This window comes from Xiphophorus hellerii, chromosome 1 (assembly GCF_003331165.1).
Source record: "Xiphophorus hellerii strain 12219 chromosome 1, Xiphophorus_hellerii-4.1, whole genome shotgun sequence".
Lineage (NCBI taxonomy): Eukaryota > Metazoa > Chordata > Actinopteri > Cyprinodontiformes > Poeciliidae > Xiphophorus > Xiphophorus hellerii.
In genome coordinates, this window is record NC_045672.1 from 637,930 (window position 1) to 652,779 (window position 14,850).

Sequence of the window (14,850 nt, forward strand, 5' to 3'; positions counted from 1 at the left end):
CGGATTACTTTTTGATCCTCTCGTTCGCCACCTGGGGAGGCAAAGCGGCGGCAGCAGAGAGGAGTCAGGCCGTCATTATATCATTGTTTTATTACTATCATTGTATAGTCATTGTATACATAAACCAACCCAACTCAGATGAAAGAAACTGGTCTGTTTCTTTCATCGCCTACAGACTGATTATTTGCTAGATTCACTTCAAGCACCTGATTAGCAGAGAGCACAATGTCAAATATTAAAGGACTTTAGGAGTTCAGATTATTCTCTTCTTATCCAACACCAATTTCTAGTTTTCTTCAACATCACACCTGCCATCTCCGATTTTCAATAACACAAACAAGAAGCAGATTCTGATCTCTAGCTGATTGAGGGCTGCATTTGTCAGAACTGCAAATGTCCATCTCATGGATTTTCCATCTTCATCAGCTCTAGAACAGCAGACTGCTGGGAGTGAAGTGTGTGTGCTGATATAGTAATCCATCTGTCATGCTGAAATGGTGCAAGCAGAGTCAAAGGGTTGCAGGAGAGGTCAGTGGACCAGAGTTCTGCAGGAGAAAACACGCTAATAATGAGGCTGACGTGTCACTGAGGCAACCAGCCGCCTCATCCATTATTCATCTGGGTAACAAACTGATAAACGAGGTAAATGAAGAGGAACAACGGCGGCAAGAATCTTGCCAACGGACCAAAAGAGACATTTAGAAGCAGCAACCCGAGGAGCATATCAATGTGGCGACGAGAGGTCAGAGCAGAGCAGCTGTAATGTGCAGCGCTCTGCGCTTTTACAGCAACAGGATTTTGCAGGTGTTGAATTCACATATCTGCAGAGCCAACGCGTCATGCTGTCTGTCAGCCACCCACCAAGCCGAGTTGTCGCAGCAACTCCCCGACAAAAAAACAACAAAAATACAAGTTAAAGCCTCCAAACAGTTGCATCAGTGGGCCAGCGCACGTTCAGAGAGAATAAATGATACCCAGGTCTCACATGTCATGCCAAATTCATGCAACACGATCTGCACCAGACAGCAGGGGATGAATTATCGCCCTGTTGCTAGGGTAACGCCGCGTATGCACAAAACACCATGCAGCAGCCTGAAGAAGAAAAAAAAATGGTTTGTGTGTTTTTAGTTTTTATTTTGAAAAGCCATGCTGGTCATGATAGAGAAGGAAGAGAGGGGGAAAATAACAGAGTAGAGCATCACTAAGGATGCGCATGGAGACAATCTGGGTCATTCTGTGTATTTCTTTACACAAAGCGGGCAACACCTCATCTGTCATTCGTTTCATTTCCATCCCAACACCAGCGAGCCATTTGCATTCTGTCACTTCTACCTCTTCCTTTCATTCCTCCCTGCATGCCACTACAGTTCCTGAATGATAACATACTGGCAATTTCTCTGCACTGGCACCAGCGCAGGCCTGGACGCAACAGCGGCTGCATCCAAAGCAGGGGATGAAAATGTGTGTGTCAGGGGGAGGGGGGCAGATATTTCCAGTCTTGCTCCTTCTTTATCCCTCCAACCAAAGTCCCAGTCTGCCTCTCAGGTTTCCAGCAACAACCCCCTTTTTTCTGATGATCAAATCCAGATCTCTGCCATCTGACCCTGACCAGAGTTTCACCAGTCGCTCCCCCAGGACACCATCCAGAGTCTCACCTCTCCAAACGGAGCACAACCTCCGTCATCTGATCCATGCTGACCCTACAACCAGCAGAGCCTTTTTTATACAAATCACACTATTGGTAAAGTGAAGTCCAGATCCATCCAGCTGAATGTCAGATGGGCTTAAGGTTAAAAACAGGTTGGTTTTTGATTGTAACAAAACGGAAAGCTAGTTGTATCCTAACACTAGTCTGGACTCATCCCTCATGAGAAACACAAGAAGAATTTTAAACCCAAAATCTCTCTGTAAAAAACCCTGCATGGCTCTGCATTAAAATGTTCTCAATATGTTTCCATATTCATGAGGTCTTGAGCAGCGCTGTACGACTCCGCCGTTACATACTGGTAGCCCCAAAATGTCAGACAGAAGAAATTGTTTTTTTCCTAAATGTGAGGATTAAAAGCCACTTCACTCCGACCAATCAGACTGCTCCGCTCTGCTTTAAGCGAACGGATAAAATAGCAACAACAAGAATCTGACACCGGCTGATTCTTGTGAAGATGAAACACTGTCAGACATTATTTCATTCCTGTCGTAATCTTTGAATTTCTTTCCCCTTTGAAGATAGCAGTCTTCAAAAGGTGTGTGTGTGGGTGTGTGTGTGTGTATGTGGGGAGGGGGGGGGGGGGGGTGCACGTGTGTAGGGGTGTATGCGCGTGTGTATCCAGCAGTGATGCCCCGTTCTTTGGATTTGTCTGTTTCCATGATGTTCTTTTCTTTGTCTGTTGAGCTGGGCGGTGGCTGGTGAAGCTAACCACACAGCAGTTTTTATTCTAACAAGACAAAGCAGAGGAATCTGTCAAAGTCCCACACAGAACATTACATGCCTTCAGAAAAGAGGGGGGGTCTAAACAAAACCAAACTGTGTCAAAGTAAAATGCTTATTTTGGCTGAGAAACTTGTAATTTTTCTTTTTTTAAATCAGGCATATTAGTTGGCCACCTGGGCAAGGATTTGGCAAACTTTATGATCTGAATTAGAAACAGTTTAGAGCTGCTGAAACCAATTACCCAATCAACCAATTAACAAATTAACCATCTTGATTTATGGTGATTTATGTACCAAGATGGGAGAACAAACTTGTCAAACCAACATGAATAAACTCTTATGTACGACTCATTTTAAAACCCGACAAATGAGGGAATATTTTTAGAAAATGATGCTTTCAGTGGATTTTAGACACAGACCAGGCTGGTACCTGTGAGTTTTCACAGTGAAATCAATCAAGCAATCCATCAATCCATCCGTCTGTCCGTCCATCCATCCCTTGGTGTTACAAGCTGGTCATCAAGTTTATTATTTTTGTAAACCATGTTTTGAAGATGTTGGAGATGTGTAATATTTCCACACCCATCCTGCAACTCTACCTTGGTGTGTGTGGGTGTGTGTGGGTGTGTGTGTGTGTATGTGATGGCGTAGCAACCCTGTGATTGAAAATCTAGGACAAACCCCTTAAGTGAAGACAGAGAGAGAGAGATGATCAGAGCCATTACTGTGTGATAAATGATTTGCTAGCTGCTGAGTTGCCCTGAGGGAACTATTGGGCAGAGTGATGGGTGTGTGTGCGTGGGTGAGCGTGTGAGTGTGTGGCGGGTGGGGCGCTTCAAACCTGAGGCTGACTCCTCTCTAGATCCCAAGGCACTTCAGTATTCTTAATGCAATCTGCTTCATTACAAGGAGGTGGGGGATGCGAGCAGTCACACACACACACACACACACCCCTACACACTGAATTCACACCCTGTCTTCATCTCATAACGTAGACCCACACATAAGCTTCACTATGTGCTTTTTTACTTCACAGAGAAACATTAAAAAAATAACACAAAATCCAACTTTTTCACCCACACTCACGCAATATCTCACATTCTCTCTCACATACGCTCTGCAGGCAATCACATCTCAGGGGAAAAGGAGCTGGAGCCGGGGCCAAGCTCAGAGGAGGAGGCAAATTAGTGCAGAGTTGAAAGAGCAGAAGTGGTAGACGGAGAGAGAAAGAGATGGAAAGAAGGAGGGGGCTGTGTGGGATTGGTTTGAGCGGTCCAGACTTGTGGAATAGATCCACTGCGTCAACACAGGTAGAAGAAGTGTGATATGTGAAGATAGCAAAAGCTAGGAGAAGTGTGAAAATGAAAAAGATAGAGATGTATTTCAAAGATTCAGGTGAAAGTAGGCAAAAGATGAGGAATTGGATGTTAAGAGCTTGGAAAAAAGAGGCAAACGGAAAAAAAGAGAGAAGAAAACACAGGGGAGCCGAAATGACAGCAAGGAGCGAGACACGAGAGGCTAATGGCTGGTGGGAGAGGTGCAGGCGGCTGCAGGCGGCTGCTGCTAAGATAGAGGAAGAGCCCAAGTGGGAAAAGAAGGAGAGAAATTGAGCAACATAACCTTCAAGACCCTGCTGTCTGAGAAGGAGAATCAGTGTGTGTGTAGGGGTGTGTGGGGGTGTGTGTGTAGGGGGGTGCGGGAGCGTGCATGTGTGTGTTGGGGTGATGTGTGTGCACATCTGTCTGAGGAAGCAGTGTGGCTTGAGTTGAGCTGGCAGGTCTGAGAGTTGGTGTCAGGATCCTTGGGCTCGTCCAGCAGTTCAGGCTGGGAGGAGGGGTTTGTAGAGCGGCGCCCCAGGGGGAGGTCTTCTCGCTTGGCTAAGATATCCTGCCTGGACGATGCCTGGCCTCCTGGCTTCAAACTCTGGATGAATCCCAACGAGCACGATACAGCTGGATGAGCTCCGGCTCAAAGTCTGAGCACCAAACCCTCAGGTGATGCACAAGACGCTGACTGAATAACAGAGAAGCAGACATGGAGGCCAGGCAGCTCCTCATCATCTGCTGCTGTCCTACAAACTTTGAGGTTTACTATGGGCCTCCAGGCACCCCAGCCCGCTAAATGAATAACATACGTACAGTACAGACCAAAAGTTTGGACACACTTTCTCATTGAATTCAATGAGAAGGTGTGTCCAAACTTTTGGTCTGTACTGTATATCACAATACACAGGCGATCAACATCAATAGACAATATGCAGTGCTCAATAATCTCACTGAACTCTGGTGCAGAACTGTACAGCATTCTGGGGGAAGTAGGCTGAGGAAAGGTTTTATCCACTTAACCTCTCACGGCAAGCTAAGCTAAGTTGGTGGCATCAACTCACTCTTTGGTTGCCTAGCAACAAACTGCTGAGTAACATGCACAGCAGCAGTTTCAGGTTTTCACCACAGAGCCTCATAACTGCTTAAAAATAAAACATCAGGAAAGAAAACTGAAGTTAAAAAAGGGCAGATCACATCACCAGATGGGCATATGAGAGATTTACAACAAAAACCAAATCAATACTTATCAATAGATTAAAATGAAACCCTTTTTGTGTCTCGTGTATTTCAGCCATGCAGTCCAGCTCTACCTCTAGGTGGCAGTAATGTACCAGGTTATTTTTCAGTCACCACAGTATTTGGAGATTTATAGTGTAGCATGCTTTAAAAGTTTAACAATTGGAAATTATGGAAATCCATTTCAAACATCAATTGAGTACTTCTTAGTGCCACCTGGTGATTATTTAGCAACACGACATGTTTAAAAAACGGCAGCAGACATTTAGAGTGTATTATCGATATGTGATATGAATTTTGGAACAGCCTCATCTGACTTATGACCCATAGCACACTGCCAGCAGCTCCGCTAAGCAGAAAGCAGAAGATCAGGTACAATTTCAACACATACAGTCATAGCATTAGCAGCCATGAGGGCTCGTTGTTGCCATGACGCCCAGGAGTGCTGACTCATGAAGTCCAGACAGACGTCCATTGGTCCGGATCGAGGCACGTATGTATTCACACCAGAGGCAAACCGTAACGGAATCCGTCTGGAAGCGGACTGAGACCGCCTCAAGAAGCCAGTCCCAGCCTGGTCGCTTTTCTGTACCAGGATTCACTCAAATGTTTTCTTACCTGCACTAAAGAGCCAGGTCAACGGAGGAGACCTACTCTGGTCCATTTAAAGTGAAATAAATGTGTGAGGTGTGAATGCACCTTTAATAACTGATATTTAAAAAGTTTAACATTTAAGTAAACTATCGGTCCACCTTGACATTTTCATCCAACCGTCAGGACCAAGCTTGTTCCTTTCTCTCCCAGTTTTATCTTTAGATTTATAAACTGCAAGTAGAACACAAACACGTCACAGCGTCTCATTTCTTCTCATGCTGGTATTCTTATCTTTCCCATGCCCATGTTGTTGACAACACTGAACATTATGCCCAAAGACACAGAACCTTAAAATAAGCTGTTCTCACAGAGAAAAACTTGTTTTGTTCTCTGAAAAGTGGGACCTTTCTTTTCTTTTCCTAAGCAACACAAAGCATTATGGGTCATGGCCATCTGTAGCAGCGATATGAAACTCCAATTTATCAGAGACTGAAGGGTGCAAAAATCCGACCTTGGCTCAAAGCTGGATTTAGCTCCCAAACCCAAACAGCTGATGATGCAAGACATAACTTGGAGTGAGCTTGATCATCTACTCACCAGAGTTTATCTCAGCTCTGTCCCGTATCCCCAGCTCAATAATCTGGACTCATCGACCACCTCTTCCTCCTCCTTTGTCGATAAGCCACACTCCAGCCTTTTTATCTGCTGCTTTGGCTTGTAAGGAACAAACAAAGAAAATGACCCCTGAGGACTAATGGAGACCCAAGAAAACAGAATCTGATTCTGGTGGTGAAGCCTACTCAGTGGGCCGAACAAACAAGTCATTTCTCGTGCCACTTTTCCTTCTGATTCGCAAAAATCTGGTTGACATTCATTCACCAGGATAGGACTTGACTGGAGATTAACAGTGCAATGATTTGCAGGTAGAAGAGTTGAGACTGCTGGCGGGGTGAGGAAGGAGAAATGATTTGGTGACTAACGCTTTAAAATGCTGAGTTTTTTCACCCCCTCAGCAATCCTATGTTTATTCCTCTCATTGCACTCCATCGTATCGATCAAAAAATCAGCTGTCTGCTATACGACAGGAAAGGTAGTGCTCAAGTGGGACAGGGAAGGCTTCAGGTGAAGAGAGTCACTGAAACTGTCTATAATATTGAAATAGATGATTAAAACAGTCCTTCCTAGAAGATGAACAGCAGAGGACAATCTGAATTAGAGGGAGGAAGAATTACAAGCTCTCTCAAACTGAGGGAACACAAAATAATTCATCTGGAAATCAATTTCCATCACATCTATTACTGAACGCCAATAGAGAGAGAAAGAGACAGAAGGGGAGAGATGGAGACGGTGACTGAAAGCGACCATCATTTCCTCTTTTTATCCTTTCGCTGTTTTTCTTCCCTCTATCCCTGACCAAGCCATTTCCACGGCAGAGTGCGCTGCAGCTGCAAAAAATACATCTGTGGTCAATCATGATAAACAGTCTGTCTCGCATATTTTGTTTCCTTAAAAAAACAGAATGACGCTGGACACAAAGGCTACCGACACAAGGTCAAAACAATCCTGGTCTTATTTCCCATTAAAGAAACTATACTGGAATTATCTAGTTCCTTGAAATTATAAAAACACAAATATGTGTAGTCTTTACTGTGACAAACCAACATGAAGTGGTCCATCATTTGGAAGTGAAAGAAAAAACTTTATTAGTAAATTTTTATGAAATGAAACTATGGATGTGGTGTGAATTTGGCTTCAATTGTACTTAGCCCTGTACTTAGCATCATCCATGCTTCCATTAACACTCTCCCACCACTGTGGATCAACAAAGGCTCCGAATACTTACATAAATGTGATTTCTATTTGTGATAAATTTCCAAAACACGTTTTTTCCACAATGTCATAAAATGGTATTTGGCTGTAGAATTTTGAGGAAAGAGATTGAGGAAGTTTTCACACCAGAGTTTTCATACCAATTGAACCGGTAGACTCGGTTCAACCGGTAGACTCGGTTCAATTAGGAACCAAAACTGCAACATTTGTTACATTTCAGTTACTGTGGTTCTTTTTCACACTACACTGAGTCAAATGATCCAAACCAACTGAAAAACCTGTTCCCCTCCTTGCCTGTGGGGGCAAGAAAAAGAAAAGCAACAAGAAAAAGTCAGAAGACATGAGCGCAATTTCCTTCTTCATAAAATGTAAATAAAAACAGAGTCTTGCCAGATTTTAGCAGTTGGAGGATTTTTCTCTCTTTTTGGCTAAGGACCAGGAGACGTTTCTCCTGCTAGCGCTAGGCTAGCACGTTTGTTTTGGTTGTATTTGTAGTGGGTGAAGTCGGAGTCAGGGCTCCATCATTGTCTTCATTATGTTAATTTTGACAATATTTACTCAATGAGTAAACTAATTTATCTACTTGCAGAACAACAAAAGAGTTCAAGCAACAGCCACGCCACCTAGTGACCACTGTCATTACAACATGTACAGCTTTTCAACACGATTAAAGTGGACGCAGCCGAAGGGACAGTGAGAGTAATGTACATAATTTAAAAAAAAGAAGATCCAACATTGTGACTCAAACATCAGGCTGGCCCACTGGGATTTGTCCGGAACCACTCGGTTCTGGAGAACCTAGAGAGAACAAGTAACCTCCCAGCAGAAAAGACCAAGAGGAGATTCAAAACCAGAACTACAGGTGGGCATTTACTGTATCATTCATCATTTAGCGTGATACATTTCTTATCAAAATATGAATTTTGACTCATTGTTGACATCATAAATTCCTTTTAATGACGTTTAAAATCCCCAAGACTGTGCTTATTGTCAGGATTTATAGTTTTATTATTTTCTTTTTATTATTTCCCATTTGTCCAATGGGAATGTTTTTCAAGAGTCTTTGTGTTTGAGGGGCTGTAATTACTGTGACACAGTCATACAGTTACCTAAAAATATCTAATAAATAGTTCAGTTTTACCATTATCACAGTAGAACCACAAAATATCATAATAAACTTTAAGTCCAAGTCTTCTTGCTGCAAGATAACACTCAGCCCAGATAAAATCCAACTGGACCAATGAGAAGTAACCTGAATGATAAAACGAGGTGCAGGTCTTTGATTTTTTGGGCCAATGTGAAACGAGTCCAAAGTGCAGGAATTCCTCCATGGCTTAATTTCTTTAGTTGATTCAAACCAGCCAAAAAACAAAATGATGATTATATTGTCATGAACTCATTAAATAACATCTTAGTTAAATGTCTATGACTAAAGCTAAAATGGACTGTCAAAGTAAACACCAGCTAATTAAAATACCCACAGCTGTACTGCGTTTTATTTTTGGAGAGTGTGTTGTCTGAATCTAAATTTGTGCTGCACGTTTCAGACTTTTATTTGTAAAACGTTCTGAAAATCATGTTTAATTTTCCTTCTACTTCCCCATTATGGCTCACTTTGTGTTGGTCCATCACATAATATCCCAATAAAATAGATTGAAGTTGGTTGTTGTGAAGTCAGAAAATATGAAAATACCAAGAAGTAGAAACACTTTAGCAAGGCGCCAGAAAGTATTGATATATCTTCTCCATTGTACGTTCTTGGAGGTTTAGTGAGACTGGGTGTCTACATTAAAAAGAAAAGAGCTTCTGGGTAAAAACTGTCTTTCAAAACCAACAAACAAGCATTTCAAAGAAGCAATAACAAGGTATGAAAAAATAATGTTGTTGTTGGACGAGAAACCCTGAAATTACAGGTATTTGTGGTTTGTACAAATATAAAACAGAAACGACACTCTGGTGAATTGGAAGCCTCATTAAGTGGAAAACATCAAGATCTTTAAGTTACTAAACTAAAGAAACTAATGAGATGTTTTTTCTGCAGCTTTCCAAAGAGAAAAGCAGCAGATCTACAAATGTGGGTCGATTCACTTTCTTTTCTTTTTCTCAAATGAAGACAACCATAAGAGCTTCCCACTTATTTAACAGAAGTACACAGTCTGACTTAAGAGCGCCGCTCTGCTTTATCTTTAACAGCATCATCACATGTCCCTTGTTTTGCAGCCGTTTTTTTTCCTGGGTTTTTCCTCATTATCAGCCCAGGAAAACAGAGTCTGAGCTGGCCGTTCTGTGCAGACAGTGGAGCAGGTAATATAAAGATGACGGGCGAGAGGCAGAGGGTGTGACTGAAGGAGGCGCTGTCAGCATTTGTAGGTCAGCGTAAATGTTTAATGCTGTTTGCTGATGAGTCGGCTTCGTCTCTCCGGTTTGTGTCTCTGAAAAGGCGGACTCCCAGTACTTCCAGTAGCTGCTGATGTATTCCGCCGCTCTCTCAGCATGCCAGTTAAGCAGGTTTGTGACAAGATGGCCGAAAGTGCCAATTAGGAAAATTTACCTCAGCGTAGTTTGATTCCTCTGTTCCATCCTTATTCCAGCTTTCCTAGTCGTTCTTCCAACTGCAGCTTCCAACTCTCCCATCCCACCAGTCCTTCATGGATTTCCATGCTGCTTTCCAGCACTACCTTTCACACCTTTGCACTTACACCTTGCAAAGATGCCTTGACCAGCAGAAAGTAATGCATAATGGTGTAGTGGGATGATGAATGATATGCAATTTCTTCCCTTATAGAACCACCTTCACCTGCAATTATGGCTGCAGGTTTTGTGGGTTTGTGTCCACCATTTTTACGACTTAGACAGAGACATATTTTTTCATTCTTAGAAAAACATTTCAAATGCTTCCACTGCAGCTCTGGCTGTATGTTCAGGGCTGCCTCAGTCTAACAGAGTTTCTTCAAGAATTTCCCTGCATTTAGCTCAATCCGGCTTATCTGTCTTTATGGAATAAAAGCATCCACACAGTATAGTTGGATGAAGTCTTAAAGGGCCAGTATTATATAAAATCAAGTGGTTTTAGCTTGACATCATGTTATGATGTTATTTCCTCATCAAAAACAAACCTGGGGTGTTGCTTTGATTCTTTCATGCATGTTTAAGAAATCCTTTAATCTCCATGGCAACCATTCAGCTGTGCACAACGCCTGGATGGACCTAGCTCCGCCTTCCTAACACAGCTCCTCCTAAAAGCTGCAGTTTCCAAGCTTACACCTCACAAAGCAGCTCCTCCCCCACTCCTCTCCTTCAGACTAGCCAGCAGCTATTAGCAAACAGCTGGTAGAACTGCTGAGCTCATTATAGGAGCTACTGCTCAGAGCAAAAATGTGATTTTAGGTTTTAAATAGAGGTATTCATTTAATTTCTCTTTGGGATCACTTAAGTTTCTTCTTTTATTATTTGAATTGAAGTAAAAATAGAAGTAAATTTGTAATTCTTCAAAAAAAATGACAGCAAATTTACTATTTCAAATATATAACATCTTTTGTTAAAAGGTTGTAACATTTGTGGCTCAAAACAGGATAATTATCTGAACTGAGAACAAAAATGGCTCTTTGGATTGAAAAGTTGCAGCTGTAAATGGAGAATCAATAATCAATTTCTATGCACCATTAATCTGGGTCAAACTTCAAAAAACTGACAAACTGCTGGGACACTGAGTTCCTTTAAATCAAAGCTAAAGACTAACCTGCTCAGAGTTGCCTTTGACTCCAAATAACTGGAACATCAAACAATATATATACTGTATATATACAATACAGACCAGAAGTTTGGACACACTTTCTCATTGAATTCAATGAGAAGGTGTGTCCAAACATTTGGTCTGAACTGAGTACAGACCAAAAGTTTGGACACACAGTTGTGTCCAAACTTTTGGTCTGTACTGTATATACAGTATATATACAGTACATATATATAATTTTTTTTTTTATTTGCTTGATGATTTTGATAATTGCATTTGACAAAATGTTCATTCTTGTTTCATAATGGGTCACTGTAGGATATATTACACAAATAAACTCTGTGACACACAGATGAATTATTGATCTTATAAAAGCCATTGATTGTGTATTTATTTGAGGGTACCACAGTTAACAGTGCAGAATACAAATAAATGCTTTTGATTCTGATTTTGATTTGCCAAAATAATCATAAATTGTGTTTCATTTTTCCTTCACCACACAGTTCTACACTAGCTTATACTGTGAAAACTCTGTGTGGAAAGTAGCTTTGCAAGGCAGTGTGTGAGTCTGTGTGTCTTCAGCATATGTAATTATTTAGCCTTGAGTACACATCATAATTGAAAGCATCTGATAAAAATGTTCCCTTACATGAAGTAATGAGAACATGGATTAGTGTTACATGACAGGAAGTAGGGTGGGGAGGAATCAATTTGGTTGCCAAAGTTTAACAAAGGAACCAAATAATGGCCTGTTTATCTTATCAATTAGGGAACCATAATATTTTTGAAATGAGAAATGGATCTTACCACAGGGCACAATCACCTCATAAATAAGGTAAATTGCTAAATAAATCCCCAAACCAATTTATTCAGTTTACCGTACAATGGATTATAGCTTAATTTCAGTGATAATGGGAGGAGACACTTGAGGAAATTAAAACGGAGAACTTGAAATTTCCTGAGTCGTTTCCAAATGACCCCAGAGAATCGTTGGAGAATTTATTAAAACAAAGCAGCTGTCTCTCCTCCAAACACTGTTGAGCTCTTTGCTTTATATAGGAAGACATTAAAAAGAGACACAGTTTGATCAACTATCATTTTTAAACACTCCTGCAGCGTTTCTGAAGGTTATGAAGGATTCAGAGCAGGGATCTGTAGACGCTGCAGCCCTCCTGATTCGTCTTCATGGAAGACGTTTTCCAATAAAGTCAAAGTATTTTGGATCCGTACAGCTCTGTCATAAAGCCCCATATGTTGCGTTGTTATTTTCCCGGCTCTGTCACAAACACGCGTCCTCGCCGCGGCAGTGACATCGAATGAAAGCTGACGTGTCAAACTCCAAATCCATCTCTGTCACGGATGGTAATTGGGACTGAAATAGAAGAGAAAAGCACGCTCCGTGGGCTGATTAAAGGCATCGCGTACGCACAAGTCTGTGACTCCCAACAGCTTCGTTTTTTCTTTTTTGTTTGTCGCCTTTCAAATGTACATTGTTATTTATTGTTTGGGTGTCAGAAAATATCCATTACATGCCCTTTTAATATGGCTGGACGCCGTGTGGAGAGCACCGCAGTGGGTTTTTGTTGGTGTTGTTGAGTGGCATTTGTGCGAAGTTCAGGAAGAACATGGAGGCCTCCGGTAAACCAATCCAGACAAAACTCAGTCTTTTAATGCGGGGAGTGGCCTGGATTATTACAAAACCCCAAAAACAAAACCCAGTGGGTCACAGCCTGAGGAGAAGGTCTGTCTGCATGGCTGGACGGATGGATTGGGGACAAGAAGGCTGGATCCATTGTGGGGCAGACAGCCGAGGAGAAGATGCAGCAGATGGATGGTTGAGTTAAAGGCCTGGGGGGGGGGAGGTTACTGTATGAATGTAGGTTATGGCTCAATGAATCGTGCTGGAACTGGGTATGTTTCAAATGCTGCAGCTGCAAACTTTAATGTTTGCAGCTGGTTGAGACCAAAACACTAGACTGAAAGTTTTATCATCCAGTTTTTGGTAGAGAAAGAAACAATCAAAATGGAAATAATCAAACTCGTTTAAATTTATTATGTTATTCGTTGATTTATTGTGACAGGCTCAGTTGACCTGCTGCATCAAATTCCAATAAAATATACTGAGATTTGTAGTTGTAATGTCACCAAAGGTTTAAGATTCATGATAAGTTTTGCAAGTCAGCATGAGAAACTAATATCTGATCTTCAGAAACTTTGGATCATGAGACTTCATAAAGTCTAAAGATATTAGCTGATATCTGAATGACACTGACGATCTGAATTTGATTCATATAGTAACACCAACACACATACCAACACACACAGTACACACACTCCATCCCAAAATTAATCCACAGATAGCACCAGCGCTTTTAACCCCCTCTGTTTTTGAGTGGGGTCTCTTCAGTCCAGCACTGAAATCTCACATCGGAGGCTGTGGGGGCCCTATGAGGCTGTGGGGGCCCGCTAATGGAAACATCCCTTTCCCATGCGGCCTAATGAAGGAGCGGGGGTCAGGTTGTGGAGGCGTGGGCGTATAGAGATAGGAGTTGTGGGTCAGGGATCTGGCACTGGTCTCTTAATCTGTAGATGGACAGGGTGGGGTAGCAACACACACATAAGCACACCCCCCCCACACACACACAAACCAGATGGGACACCCGTCCACTTCCAGCTACTTAGCGAGCGGCCCTGACCATTATCTATGTACAGTAAGTGCGACCATGGGTGAAAGAGCTTATATTAGCATAACCTACACAGTAAAAATGCCAGTGTTGAATTAACACCCACAGTGTTAATTTTAACACCCACAAAGTGTCTATATGTGTCCAAGTCAGCTGGTGTTAAAGTAACACTTTTCAAAGTGTTAAAAGGTTGACACCCATTTTTTGTTAGATTAACACCAGATATTGTTAATATTCAACAATACCGAGTGTCACATTAACATTACAACGGTGTTAGTGTTAAAATATAATGTCAAAAGTAACACCAGTGTAGTGTTAACCTCAAAACATAATGTGTGTTAAAAAGGTAAATAACTGACCCCACAAGGTGTCAATATTAACCAAATCCAGTGGTAAAAAAATATTCAAAACAATACACAGAAATGGAAAGTTCAACTTTTATTAAACCCATTTCAGTATTACAGACCTTCAATGCACAGCTCATACAAAATAGTAGCGGGGCACAGAAGTACTACTCAATGTGTCATCAGCACAAACATCATCAGTCTCAATACTATCTGTTCCAACATTGTCCACATAAACAGAATCTATGGCAATAGTGTCTCCATGTTCTTTCATCAAGTGCTTTTTGAACCCAGAATATGTGTAAAAAACAGATGAACAGCTATGTTCCCCACATTTCAAACGCAACTTGTGCCCTGGATACAAAGCATAACTAAATTTCAAATGCTGAAAAAGAGTTGAAGAATTTCTGTGCTGAACCTTACAAATGTAACATGTTGGCATATTTAAGTGTTGTTAATTCTCACTCTGATTTCCTTGACTCTGGGGCTCTCCTTTGTTGTTGCCGCATCAATCCCATAAACTGTTGTTTGGATGAATGTGTAGAAGTTGAAGAGGGTTGCATCGTAGGACACAGCAAACACAAAGTGCGCCTTAAAAAGTTCATCGAAGGCAGCCACTGCAGTCTGTGCCACACAAGGATTGGGCTTCTGATCCAGGATGATGTAGAACTTCT

At 41.7% G+C, this 14,850-nt stretch overlaps 1 protein-coding gene across 8 annotated transcripts in view; it reads right to left on the reverse strand.

Annotated features, from left to right (window-relative positions):
• The window catches only part of agrn (agrin), a 466,151-nt gene that overhangs the window by 322,877 nt on the left and 128,424 nt on the right, over positions 1 to 14,850 (reverse strand). The window lies entirely within an intron of this gene.